The 14,875-nt window shown below is 37.7% G+C and overlaps 1 long non-coding RNA gene across 4 annotated transcripts in view; it reads right to left on the minus strand.

The window, feature by feature from the left end:
- Positions 1-3,141, minus strand: part of LOC147367034 (uncharacterized) — a 58,343-nt gene extending 55,202 nt beyond the window's left edge. For all 4 annotated transcript variants that reach the window (XR_015169738.1, XR_015169736.1, XR_015169739.1 and 1 more), the window contains exon 1: positions 3,011-3,141. This is a non-coding gene — a long non-coding RNA (uncharacterized LOC147367034). The remainder of the gene's footprint in view (positions 1-3,010) is intronic.
- Positions 3,142-14,875: the final 11,734 nt, after the last annotated feature.

Genomic DNA, 14,875 nt, shown 5'->3' on the forward strand with positions numbered 1-14,875 from the left:
GTATAAACAAGAGTATGATTGTTTACTCAAAGGAATGAACTAGAAAGTTAAGGAGTACATAATATAGGTTGCAGCTGCACTTTAAAGAATGCAAAGATTTATGGGGAAAAAGGGGAGTGTCTTTACTGGAAACAGAATGAGCAATTGTGCAAGAGCAGGAATGGAGATTATTTGGAAAATGGTAAAGAAATTGGTCTAGTTTGGCCAAGGATACATGTGAAGCTGAGGACAGAATGGGAAAGGAAGAGGCAGCCTTCAGGGTTTTAGTTGTTGACTGCAGATGAGAAGGGGAAAATAAAATAAAACAAGCAAAAATAATATTTAACCATTGCATTATCTTCACTTTTTAAGGTCTTTTTAGACATTAAACCTCATGCGAAGAGTTGATTCATTGGAAAAGACTCTGATGCTGGGAGGGATTGGGGGCAGGAGGAGAAGGGGAGGACAGATGGCATTGCCGACTCGATGGATGTGAGTTTGAGTGAACTCCAGGAGTTGGTGATGGACAGGGAGGCCTGGCGTGCTGCAGTTCATGGGGTCTCAAAGAGTCAGACACGACTGAGTGACTGAACTGAACTGAACTGAGACATTAAACCAAGAGATGAAATTCTTACATTTTTACTTTATAAAACATGTTCTGCCTTTCCCCCAGAAAAGATACTGAAGAAAGAGTTTCTTCCTGAGACTACAAAATAAGATTTTATCTGAAGGACAGGTACAGAACTGGGGCAACAATAGGCTCTTAATGAACATGGCAGTTGCTTAAACTGGTCAATTAAAAATAGAAATTGTTCTATTACTTTACTTCACCTATATATGTATATATACACACATATATATATATTCTCAGCACTTACAGAATATATATAATATATACACACATACATTTTCTTCCACAGAGTTCTACCTTAAATCCTCATTTTCCTTTATAATAGTACAATTATAATCTATGAATGTATATGAAAGTGGTTCATTACCTTCAGGCATCAAAAAAGTAAAATGAAAAGATCAACCATTAGGAGAAAATCAAGATTAAAAATGACAGATGTTGGTTAATGCTCTCAATAATAAATAAAATAATATTATATCATTTTTATATCATATATATATTATATATAAAAAATAATATATATAAAAAAGAAGAGCAAGGTAGCAATCTTTATAAAATGATTGTTTTTTTTTTTTTTAAGGAAAAACGTCTTTATTTCTTGAAACAAAACAAATGCTTTTGCTTTAGATTTTGCTTTTCTTTTAAAAGAAATTTAAATATTATAACCCAGATTAGTGGCTCAGTGGTAAAGAATCCGCCTTCCAAGTAAGAGACCTGGGTTCAATCCATGGGTCAGCAAGGTCCCCTGGAGAAGGAAATGGCAACCTCTTCCAATATTCTTGTCTGAAAAAATCCCATGGACAGAGGAGCCTGGTGGGCTACAGTCTATGGGGTTGCAAAGAGGTGAACATGACTCAGTGAGTGAGCACACATATGCGAGACAGTATATGGCAGTCAACCATGATTAAAATGAGAGAATTACATAACTGGACTCTGCAAACAGTGATACCATATAAAGGCTTGTGACCAGAGAAACAAAAGTGAAAGAACAACAAAAAGTTCATGTTGGCAGTTGGACATGGATACGGCCTATATTTTCCTCACCTTCACAATATTGCACTACAATAAAGAATGAATGAAGTGAGGTTTTATGACATTTGTAAAAGGAAAATAGGCCTTATTTGTTTGTGGCACTGGTTACAAACTTATAACATATTTGTAGAAATATCAAATGCTTAAAGAATTAAACAAATTTAACTATAATACTATTGATACTGAAAGTAGGATTTGATTTTTTTGTACAAATATGTACAAAAATTTTACTTACATTTAAAAGTTCCTATTATCCATAAATCACTATATCGACTATAGAAGGTGTTTATCCAGCTATACCAAGGGGAAAAATAAAGGCAATACATTTTAGGCTAAAAGTTAAGTATTTTAAACTTTCCAGACAATAAAAGTGGAGACATGGAGGAAAACAGTGGATTTCCTCCCTGAAAGAATGCTGTAGACATTTATTGCTTTGTCTGAGAAATATTGTTACTGATGCTAAGATTAACCCTACCTTCTTTTGGATAAAATCAACCAACTGGGCTTTCAGTCACAGTAAATTAACTCTCTGACCACTGTAGATGGCTTCAGAAATAAGTGACTGATCCAAAATATGCCAATAGCAACCCCTCCAGTATTTTTTCCCCAACACAGAGACAGAAGCAATGCTTCTTTGATAGACAAGTGATAAGAAGTTTGAAGAACAAGAATGTTGTCTGTCAAGTTTCCCACCATTAGGAGAAAAGCTGGTCTGATTAATGCAGAGATAAGAGAAAAAGAAAGAAACTTCAAACCACATGCAGATTTCTAGTTCTAAGAGTCTGAGGGCTAGATCTGTTCTTGAGTTGCAAAAGAGAACCCTAATACTGTTCTCTTCTATTTTCCCCATTCTGACTGAGCTTGTTGGAGTCAGTGTTTGTACTAGCAAACCTGACTTATCCAGGGGACTTATATGTAACAGCACAAATCAACAATACCACAGGTACTATTTATATGAAAAAGACGTTAATTTACATATAAAAAGACAACAAACTAGTTGAAAAGCTTTCTTTACTTCTAATGCTATTTTCCCCTGGCAAGTTGGTGAGGTTTCCATAGTGCTTACTTTATCAAGATCTTCCCTCTGTGTCTTGAATCTAGCCCTCTCCCCTCTTTCTTAGTAAAGCCTCCTTACTTTTACCTGGAGAGCTTCCCAAGTGGTGCTAGTGGTAAAGAACCTGCTTGCAATGCAGGAGACACAAGAGATGTGGGTTTGATCCCTGGGTCAGGAAGATCCCCTGGAGAAGCAAACGGCAACCTACTCCAGTATTCTTACCTGGGAAATCCTATGGACAGAGGAGCCTGGTGGGCTACAGTCCATGGGGTTGCAAAGAGTCGGACATGACTGAGGTGACTTAGCACTCTTACCTGCAAGAGCTCAGTAGTTATTAATAATTCCTTAATACCATCCATCCTGTTTTGGCCCTTTACAAAAACTTTGAAGAGTCTGGCCTTTTGCTTCTCTACTATTAAGAGCGACTACAATTAGCTTTGGTTGATTTGTCTTCTAATCCTCTGTGTGCCTCTGCTTCTATTGGCCAATGTGGGACAAGCACTTCCTCTTGAATTTGACTTTCACCCTTGGACACAGTGCTGATCCTGCCTTTTTCAAAGTTCTCTTTTCTCATAACCCTTTCTGATCCATACTATGGAGGGGTAGATGTGATTTCTTCACAGTGTGTCCACAGAGGGCAGAGAATTGCATTTAGATGCTTTCAAAGCTTTAATTTTCTCTGCCTTATGTTATCAACATACTCTAGCTTTTTTTAAAAAAATCAAAGATATTGGCTATGTTTATAAGAGAACAACCTAAACTATCAGAGAGCCTTCCATACATGGTCTGTTGTCTGCAGTTAACTCATAAGGCAAAAGTGCAGTTTCAAACCCTCCACTATTAATGAGTAGACTATTTAAAAATTCCATAGAGACAGAAAGTTTAAGTTTTCTTATTGGAATAGGTTTGTTGTAGCCATGGGTCCCGGGAAACAAACTCACTCAGAAGGACAATGCAGATAGTGGAGTGCAGTTTATTACACCGGCGGGCCCAAGGCAGAGTCTCCTCTTAGCCATGGACTCCGACCAGCATTTGTGAAAATCTTTTATACCCCATGTGTCTGAACCCACCACTTCAAGTTTCTTGAGACTTACATAAACCAAGGAAAATACAATCCCAATAACCCCATCATTCACTTGCTACGTGCTCATGTGCTCAAACAGTTAGCCAATAATCAATAAACCCGAGGTTACACTCCAATAGATAGAGAAAAATTTATGGCCTGTCTGAATGCTCAAACTACCGCACAATTGCACTCATCTCACACGCTAGTAAAGTAATGCTCAAAATTTTCCAAGCCAGGCTTCAGCAATATGTGAACCGTGAACTTCCTGATGTTCAAGCTGGTTTTAGAAAAGGCAGAGGAACCAGAGATCAAATTGCCAACATCTGCTGGATCATGGAAAAAGCAAGAGAGTTCCAGAAAAACATCTATTTCTGCTTTATTGACTATGCCAAAGCCTTTGACTGTGTGGATCACAATAAACTGTGGAAAATTCTGAAAGAGATGGGAATACCAGACCACCTGATCTGCCTCTTGAGAAACCTCTACGCAGGTCAGGAAGCAACAGTTAGAACTGGACATGGAACAACAGACTGGTTCCAAATAGGAAAAGGAGTAAGTCAAGGCTGTATATTGTCACCCTGTTTATTTAACTTCTATGCAGAGTACATCATGAGAAACGCTGGACTGGAAGAAACACAAACTGGATTGCCAGGAGAAATATCAATAACCTCAGATATGCAGATGACACTACCCTTATGGCAGAAAGTGAAGAGGAACTCAAAAGCCTCTTGATGAAAGTGAAAGTGGAGAGTGAAAAAGTTGGCTTAAAGCTCAACATTCAGAAAACGAAGATCATGGCATCCAGTCCCACCACTTCATGGGAAAAAACGGGGAAACAGTGTCAGACTTTATTTTTCTGGGCTCCAAAATCACTACAGATGGTGACTGCAGCCATGAAATTAAAAGATGCTTACTTCTTGGAAGGAAAGTTATGACCAACCTAGATAACATATGCAAAAGCAGAGACATTACTTTGCCAACAAAGGTTCGTCTAGTCAAGGCTATGGTTTTTCCTGTGGTCATGTATGGATGTGAGAGTTGGACTGTGAAGAAGGCTGAGTGCTGAAGAATTGATGCTTTTGAACTGTGGTGTTGGAGAAGACTCTTGAGAGTCCCTTGGACTGCAAGGAGATCCAACCAGTCCATTCTGAAGGAGATCAGCCCTGGAATTCCTTTGGAAGGAATGATGCTAAAGCTGAAACTCCAGTACTTTGGCCACCTCACGCGACGAGTTGACTCATTGGAAAAGACTCTGATGCTGGGAGGGATTGGGGCCAGGAGGAGAAGGGGACGACAGAGGATGAGATGGCTGGATGGCATCACTGACTCGATGGACGTGAGTCTGAGTGAACTCCGGGAGTTGGTGATGGACAGGGAGGCCTGGTGTGCTGCGATTCATGGGGTCGCAAAGAGTCGGACACAACTGAGTGACTTATCTGATCTGATCTGGAGGAAGGGGTGATTAGTGTATGTTTTCTCTTAGGTGATGAGTAACCTAGATAAGATCTTCAAGGTTCCCCTGTCTGGAGGAGGTCTTATCCTTCTGTTGTTTTCACAGGCACTAAACACAGAGTTCAGAGTCCATTGGAAAGGTGGCCGAGCATGATCAGCATGAACAGGCCTAAGATGGAGTCCAGGCCCTATGAATTCCTTCTTCAGGTTCTCTGACATAATACAACTAGTATCATGAAAATGTTAGTTCTGTAAGGATGGTAGATTTTTGCTTGTGTTTCACCAAGCCCCAGGGCTTGGAAGAGGACCTAATACAAGAGATTGCTAACATCTGTTGGAAGGCTCACACATTGTGACTATAGGGCTGAATCATTCTGCTAAATAATTGAATAAAGGTTTGATTTTCAGTGTGTGTGCCCCTACGATGCGGAAAACCCTGTGGACAATTTGAGGCTGAATAAGAATGCATCCTGAAGAAACTTATCTAGTAGGTGAGAGAAACAATACAAAAACAGGTACACTGGGGGCTCCCCTGGTGGCTCAGAGGTAAAGAATCTGCCTGACAATGCAGGAGAAACGGGTTCAGTCCCTGGTCTAGGAGGATCCCACATGCCACAAGGCAGCTAAGTCTGTGCACCACAACTGCTGAGCCTGTGCTCTAGAGCCAGGCTCCACAACAAGAGAAGCCCATCCACTGAAACTAGAGGGTAATCTCCACTGGTCACAATAGAGAAAAGCCCAAGAAGCAATGAAGACCCTGCACAGCCAAAAATCCATAAATAAATTAAAAAAATTATTTTTAAAAATAGGTATACTAAACATTCAATTAAAATGATCCTGTATTCAAGATCCAACAAATGTGCTGTTTGCTTTCCTGAGAAGCAGCACTCCTTTCTGTAGAGATTTGAAGTTCTGCTGTAGAGGATTAGCTTTTGAGCTGTGTCTAAAAATATGAATAGAATTTCCACAGAGAGAAGCTCAAAGGCAGAGAATGCCTTGCACTAGAAATCAGTCTTAGAGTCTTTTCTGAGCCTTTATGAGACCAGCAGAAATAAAGAATGGTATGTTTCAATAGCTGAAAGAACTTTACCTAAATTATTAAGCACTGCAGCATCTTCAAGACAGAAGTATTTTAAGCACATCTGAGTGCCCTCCCACCAGCCGGGGTGTAGGGAGCGGGGAGTGACTTTATGCCATTTTCCCTTAAAGTGAAATGAGTAACTTGAAAAAAAAAAAGCTTCTTCTGTGTTTATTTTTAAGAGTTTATGTTTCAGTTTCCAGCATGTGTCACATTAAACTCAAACTGCCTATGAAAGAAAAATACTGGTATTTCAAGAAAAGGCATGGTATTATCTTTTCCTTACTTAAGTTCTGACACGACCAAGCAATTCCCTGCAAATCTCCCTCCCCGTCTTCCCCACCCTGGAGCAAATTTTAAAGCCCTGATTCATCAAACCGCAGTTAGACATTCTGAACTTTGGTGACTCCTTCTGCAAAACCGGTTTGTTCACAAAATGGATTCTGTCTTACTTTTTCTCAAAAAGTCTCCTGTATGGTAGTGACATTCATGATACAATAGTTCTCTTCAATGCAGTACTAGTTTTCACAAAAGCCCATCTATAGAGTTTTAAAAAAATATCTCATAGTGATATTAAACTTAGTATACTCAAGCTACATAGAAACGTAACTTAGATGTTTTCGTTTAAAGGAAGTTTAGGAGACACTGCATTTTAAGAAGTCCGAGAGGCAGTTCTTCTGATCTGCATTTCATTTCCATATTGCAAATATCAAATGCTACAAAGAAGATTTGCCTAACCCATCATTTCTAATCCCAGTGAGTTTTTCGTACTCTCTCTTTACTCAACTAAGCCTTTATTCTCTTTACACTTAGGGTAGTTTAAGCAAATTTACTTGTGTCCACAGTAAATATGCCTCAGCTCCAGGCAGCTGACTTCTTGTTCACCCAGATGGAAATTAAACTGAAATGTGCATATTGCAAGCACCAGCCACTGCCTCTTAAAAATGCAAAACCTTAATCAGGCAACAGGATATAGTTTCAAATAGAAAGAAGAGCTGTTGTTGAAGCCTAAGGATCTTTAATTCTCTGGATTGCTCACTATAAACCCATTAGCTGAATTTAAATTTCTTGGGGTTCTTCTGAACCTGGCTAACACACATGGAATTTAGAATTGTTTCCTTTTCACATTTTGCTTATTTTTAGTCTCTCTAAAAGACTCCTGGTTATGTAGCAGATTTAGGGAAAATGTTAGAATTTGCATGTTTGGCTTTGAGCTTAAAGATGATCTTGGTTATAAAAAGTGTGCAACTTTTCTGCTCTTTTTTGTCTTGTATTCTGATACTTATTTTATGACAGGTTTCATGACCTTCCATAATATGTATGTACAAAAACTATAAAATATCTAAAAATTAAATGAATAATTTTTATATACTAGCTAGCTACACAGGAGTCATATCAACATTTTTGTACAATTATGACATTGAAAGACATTTTGAATCATTCAGTTATTAAAATCAGTCTTAAATCCCATGCCATTCTTTTGCATGTTGAAAAAATATGGTATGTTGTTGCAAAACTCTTTACCCTCAAACTATAGTAACACATATTTTGCAATAGGAAAGTAAAGTTGCTTTAGGACCTTGTCAAAGTCAGATATTCAGATAACCATATACTTTAGACAAAATAGCTTTTAAATTCTTCATAATAATCAATATTTAAGGTACCAGGAGACAATGATGAGTCAAAAGTTTATTCTAACGTCCACCGCTTCCTTATCTGAAACGGTGCAAACAAAATTTGTCGTTTACTCTCTGTTGGTGAAATAAATTTCTTTTTCAACTGCTAGTAGTTCAAGACCTGCACTTTCTTGGGGGTGCACACCAAGGAGCTTGTTGGTAATCTTTAGCTACAGTCCTACGGGGATGACAAGGCATCCCTCATCTTCATGAGAGAGGCATTGGGACCCATCCACTGCCTCTCCAACTACCATAGGAACATCTACTCCCAATTCTGCCACATAATCTAGATCAGGTCAACAGAGAGGAGGAAGTGGGAATGAATACCTTTTGGACAAGGAGAAATTTCTCACACAAATCCATGGTTTGGCCATTTGAATTTGCTTCTCTGAATATTCACATTTCCGCCTCATTTCTATTGCTGTTTAGGTTGCTTGAATTTTTTTCCTCAACAGTTTATAAAAGCTCCTGCTATAGTATACATATCAGCCTTTTCTTAATATATGAAAATAAGATTTGAATTTTTATGAGAATCTAATGATTTTATTTATATTTTTCCACATGTACTTTTATTTGTGTTTATTAAAATCTCTCTCTCTCTCTCTCTAAATCATACTAGATTTCCATGCATGAATAAGTGTTTCCTAGCCCAGAGATTATGTATGTTTTTTCCATATTTGTGCATGCATGCTCAGTCACTCAGTTGTGTCTAACTCTGTGATCCCCTGGACTGTAGCCTGCCAGACTCCTCTGCCCATGGGTTTCTCCAGGCAAGAATACTGAAGTGAGTTGCCATTTTCTCCTCCAGGGGATATTCCTGACCCAGGGATTGAACCCACCTCTCCTATGTCTCCTGCATTGCAGGTATATTCTTTATCGCTGAGACATCAGGGAAGCCCCATTTATATATTTACTTCCATTTAAATCTTAGTTCTATCTGAAATATTTTTAATATGATATAAAATAGGGATCCAGTTTTCTAATTGTTCCTATTTAAAGAATTGTTTTAAATTATCTATTTAATCCATTGAATTCAAATAGAAGTTGAAAATAGCATTATTATTTAATTAAAAGATGTGAATCTATTGTTATATAGTCAACTGTTTTTTTTAATTAATAAATTTAGTTTTTAGAGCAGTTTAAGAGTTGCTGAAAAACTGAATAGAAAATATAGAGAGTTCCTATAAAGGCCCTCTTCCTTAGTTTCCTCTATTATTAATATATTGCACTGGTGTGGTACGTTTGTTATAACTGGTGAACCTCTATTGATATATTATTATTTGCTAATACAAGAATTTACATTAGGGTTCACTCTTTATGTTGTACAGTTCTATGGATTTTGCCAAATACAAAATATCGTATATATAACATTATGATAGTATAGAAAAATGTCCCTGTCCTAAAAATCCCCTGTACTCCACCTACTCATTCTCTTACCATTCTCCCAGACTCGTGGCGACCATTGATATTTTTGCAGTCTCTGGAGGTTGCTTTTTCCAGAATGTCATATAGTTAATATCATATAGTATACAACCTTTTCATACTGCCTTATTTCACTTAGCAGTACACAGTTAAGATTCTTCCATGACATTTCCTAGTTTGATAACATATTTCTTTTTATTGTTGAATAAAATTCCATTATGTGTGTGTGTGTGTGTGTATGTTTATGCTCAGTCGCTCAGTCATGTCTGACTCTTTGAGGCCCCATGAATTGTGGCCTATGAACTATAGCCTGCCAGGCTCCTCTGCCCATAGAATATTCCAGGCAAGAATACTGGAGTGGGGTGCCATTTCCCATTTCAGGGGACCTTCCCAACCCAGGGATCGAACCTGCATCTCTTGCATCTCTTGCATTGGAAGGTGGATTCTTTACCAGCAGCGTGACCTGAGAAGCCCTGTATGGATGTATAATAGTTCATCCACTCACCGATTAAAGGATATCTTGGTTGCCACCAATTTTTGGAAATTACGAATAAAGTTGCTATAATGACTTATGTGCAGATTTTTGTGATAAAATAATTTTCTCAACTCATTAGAGTAAGTATCTAGGCATACAATCACTGGACTGTGTCCTAAGACTATGTTTAACTTTTTAAGAAACTATCAGGCTACCTTCCAAAGGGTAGTCCCATCTTGTATTCCTTACCAGCAATTAACAAGTGTCCCTGCCAACTGGAGTTTTGAATAAATATTTATTACTCAAACTAATATCATCATGAAATTAGTTTATATATATATGTATTTTTCTCATCACAAAGTTTTGCTGCAAGTTGGTTGACATAAAGGAAGAAATCATTATGATAGCACAAATTACTAAAGGTTATGAAAGAATTTGTGTACAAAATATATGGTAATTAAGCTAGCATTAGGAAATCTGAAATTTCACAACATTGGATTTAAACAGATGCTTTGCTCTCCTTGAACCTGGAAAGCAGATTTTGAACTCTTGACCTTAACAGACATCTTAATTTTTCTGCCTACAAATTTCTTGATAATTTATTGAAATAAAATTAGTTACAGTGTTCTTGCCTGGAGAATCCCAGGGATGGGGGAGCCTGGTGGGCTGCCGTCTATGGGGTAGCACAGAGTCGGACACGACTGAAGCGACTTAGCAGCAGCAGCAGCCAATGTGACCATTTTATTCTCTCTCCTTTTTAGAATAACATAGAGAGGAATGGAGACACCATATTCAAGGATAAAAAAGACTTGTGAAACATTTTCTAATCCTAGCAAGATCCTGTTAGTAGGAGTGTAAGAACTGACTCACTGAATTATTCACTGACGTTTCCTAAGTCATATAATAATAGATATTAAGCCTCCACTGAATTTGAATTTTTATTTTATCTATGATTTATCACCCACAAAGGAAAACATAGAGGAGCAGAGATATAAGATCTTAGCACAAGTATGCTATCACCTCTTTTTGTTTGACAGCTATTGGAATTACAATTTGAACACAGGAGAGATAAAATATTTCTTAAAGTTATAAACTGGATTCACTTTTACCTCAAAATTCACACCCTGAGACTAGCAGTAAATTTAACCTGAGTGCGTGTTCAGCACTTTCTCTCTTATCCCTGCATCACACCAGAATACAAGGTTTTGGAAAACCTAGTGAAATGAGAAACGGCACCACATTGCTCTTAATTTCAATGATCTCATTTGCTGATGACCATTTCAATCATGGGCACCTTCAGTAAGGCCCTGAGACCATGGCAATTGGTGCTGACTTCTTTCATGTCCCATGGAGTCAGCCCCTTCTGTGACCATGCTAGCATAGAAGCATCTGACAGGATTCAAGCACACTATATGATCTAGAAAACCCAAAGCTCTTGTGTTCCTTCCAGGACTGAGAATTGCGACCACCTCTTTAGGTCAGACCAACTACTTTGTGCATGCGGTATGTGTAAGTGTGTATGTGTGTGTATGTAAATTTATTTCAATTTAAAGTATTTTTCAAAAAATTAAAATAGATAAATCTCGCCTGTTTGTGAACATTGTATAAAAAATTTGAATATATAAGTAACACCTACAAATCAGTAAGAAATAGGCAGACGACACTTTAGAAAAAATGGACCAAAAACTAGAACTGGAATCTAAGAAAGAATATATCCAATGATGAACATATATATATAAGGGTGTTAAACTTCATTAGTCACTGAAGAAAGCTAAATTAAAAACCCAAGGTAATACCACTCACAACACCAGAATTGTTAAAATGAAAAAGACAATAGCAAATATTGACAAGGATAAGGAAAGACCGGATTTCTCATTTCCTGCTGTCTGCAAGTGTAACTCGGTACAACTTTGGAAAACTAAGTGGCAGTATTGACTAAAGTAGAATGCATGCAAACACCATGACCTAGCAAAAGAACCAGAAGGTGTGTATAAGGACGTTTGTTGTAGCACAGTTTGTAATAGCCAGAAATTAGAAACATTCCAATATGTGACCAGAGAAAAATGGATAAATAAATAGTGAAATGTTTTTACAAAGGAATAACATACTCTCTTAAGTCTCCTGCATTGGTAAAGAACCCACCTGTCAATGCAGAAGACTCAAGAGAGAAATTGCTGAAGAACTCAACCTTGACCATTCTACCATCATTTGGCACTTGTAGCAAAATGGAAAGATGAATAAGCTCAATAAGCGGGTGCCTCATGAGCTGACTGCAAAGCAAAAAAATGGTCGTTTTGATGTGTTGTCTTCTCTTCAGTTCAGTTCAGTCCCTCAGTCATGTCTGACTCTTTGCAACCCCATGGACTGCAGCACACACCAGGCCTCCCTATTCATCACCAACTGCCGGAGCTTACCCAAACTCATGTCCAACAAGCTGATGATGCCATCCAACCATCTCATCCTCTGTTGTCCCTTTCTCCTCTTACTTTCAGTCTTTCCCAGCATCAGAGTCTTTTCAAATAAGTCAATTCTATCACATCAGGTGGCCAACGTATTGGAGTTTCAGCTTCAACATCAGTCCTTCCAATAAATATTCAGGACTGATTTTCTTTAGGATGGACTGGTTGGATCTCTTTGCAGTCCAAGGGACTCTCAAGAGTCTTCTCCAACACCACAGTTCAAAAGCATCAATTCTTCGCGCTCAGCTTTCTTTATAGTCCAACTCTCACATCCATATATGACTACTGGAAAAACCATAGCCTTGACTAGACGGATCTTTGTTGGCAAAGTAATGTCTCTGCTTTTTAATATGCTGTCTAGGTTGGTCATAACTTTCTTTCCAAGGAGTAAGCATCTTTTAATTTCATGGCTACAGTCACCATCTGCAGTGATTTTGGAGCCCCAAAAAAGAGTCTGTCACTGTTTCTATTGTTTCTCCATCTATTTACCATGAAGTGATGGGACCGGATGTCTTCTCTTTTTATTATGCAATAACAAGAAACCATTTCTTGATCAGACTGTGATGTGTGATGAAAAGTGAATTGTATATGACAACCAGCAACAACCAGCTCAATGGCTAGACTGAGAAGAAGCTCCAAAGCCCTTCCCAAAGCCAAATTTGCACCAAAAAAAGGTCAGGGCCACTGTTTGGTGGTCTGCTGCCGATCTGATTCACTCCAGCTTTCTGAATCCCAGTGAAACCATTACATCTGATAAGTATGCTCAGCAAATCATTGAGATGCACTGAAAACTGCAATCCCTGCAGCAGGCAGTGGTCAACAGAAAGGGCCTAGTTCTTCTTCATGACAATGCCTGACAGCACATTGCACAACCAATTCTTCAAAAGTTGAATGAGCTGGGTTATAAAGTTTTGCCTCATCTGCCATATTTAAATGACCTCTCACCAACCAACTACCACTTCTTCAAGCATCTTCACAACTTTTTTTCAGGCAAAACGTTTCCACAACCAGTAGGATGCAGAAAATGCTTTCCAAGAGTTAGTCAAATTCCAAAGCACAGATTGTTATGCTACAGGAATAAGCAGACTTATTTCTCATTGGCAAAAATGTGTTGATTGTAGTGGTTTCTATTTTGATTAATACAGATGTGTTGAGCCTAGTTATAATGATTTAAAATCATGGTGTGAAAGCTTAATTTTGTTTCCACAAAACTTTTACATTTTTACACCATTCATACAAACATCCACACACATAGCATTATAAGCTAAAGTTTCACAAAATAACTTAGCTTATAATAAATGAAACATACTGATGCTTTCCACATTGTTCCATTTCATTCTATTCTACTCCTTTCTTTCTTTTTAGTGTTGATCAGTGCATAACAAATTGACTTCATATTTCACTAATGATTTTGATTTAGCAGTTGAAACATTACTCTAGATGTGTCTGGACCTTCAAAACAAACAAAATATTGTCTTACTTTGGCTTGACCCTAACGAGAAACTTAGGAAACTATTTTCCTTCCAAAGTCCATGAGAATAAGGAGATTCCAAATCCCTGGGAATTCTAGTCATGGTTAATTCTTTGGCAGACAGGGTGATAACTTTCATTCTTCCCTGTTAAATCCATATCAAGGAAGCAAGATAATGTATCTAAATGTTATTCCTTCACATTCTCAATTAACCACCTTCCTGTACTGATGTGTTAAGAGGTTCTCAACCTTCTTGGCACCATTAGAAATACAAACTAAGGCAGTATTTTCATTGACTGTGAATAATGGGTGTGAGAAAGCTGTGGGGAAATTTTAAGATTTCAGAGAATTGCGGTCTTTGATGATTCTGAGCATACCTCTTTCTTCACATGAAAAGTAATGCTTAGATAGAACCTAAAACAAAGGGGTGGAGGAAACCCTTTACTTAAATCAGATGTTTTGTCAGATTTTGTCCAAATACTTTTGCTCTGTTAAAGTATGGTATGTGTGAGAGACTCCATACTTTGTATCCTTGTTTTATTTCCTTTTCACTATCAGGTCTGTACTACAGGAGTAGAGATAAATATACTGTGAAAATATAAAACATAATAGTTACTTTAACTTTCTCTTTCTCCCCCTTTTCTTCATTTTCTGTTCTCTCTGTGTAAAATAAATGGAACTAATGAGTCATCTTCTAGAAACAGCAAGAGTGGTGACTCATTCCCCCAGACTTGGAGTATGTGGCTTTTCACGTACACGAAGCATTTAACCAGTTATTATCCCTTAAGCTGCTAATGGTAACACATGATATGTTTTATTTCCAGATTCCACTTGACAGCATTATTGGGGGGACAGAGTTTCCAATAGATTACTCACAGAAATATTCCTATATGATTAGTGACTTTCTTTTTATATTTTGGAGTTTCATTACCTTTAGAGTTACAGCTGAAAGTTAATTTTGGAAAAAAATGTTTTTCTAACTTTTTGTCCTTAATTCTGCCACAGGTACCACATCTACTGTTGCTATCATATGTTTGCCAATGTATCACAAATCTAAATATACAACCCAATTCCTCCACA

The sequence above is a fragment of the Bos grunniens genome, chromosome 8 (genome assembly GCF_055505025.1).
Source record: "Bos grunniens cultivar Pamir isolate PY7600 chromosome 8, Bosgru_T2T1.0, whole genome shotgun sequence".
NCBI classification, from domain to species: domain Eukaryota; kingdom Metazoa; phylum Chordata; class Mammalia; order Artiodactyla; family Bovidae; genus Bos; species Bos grunniens.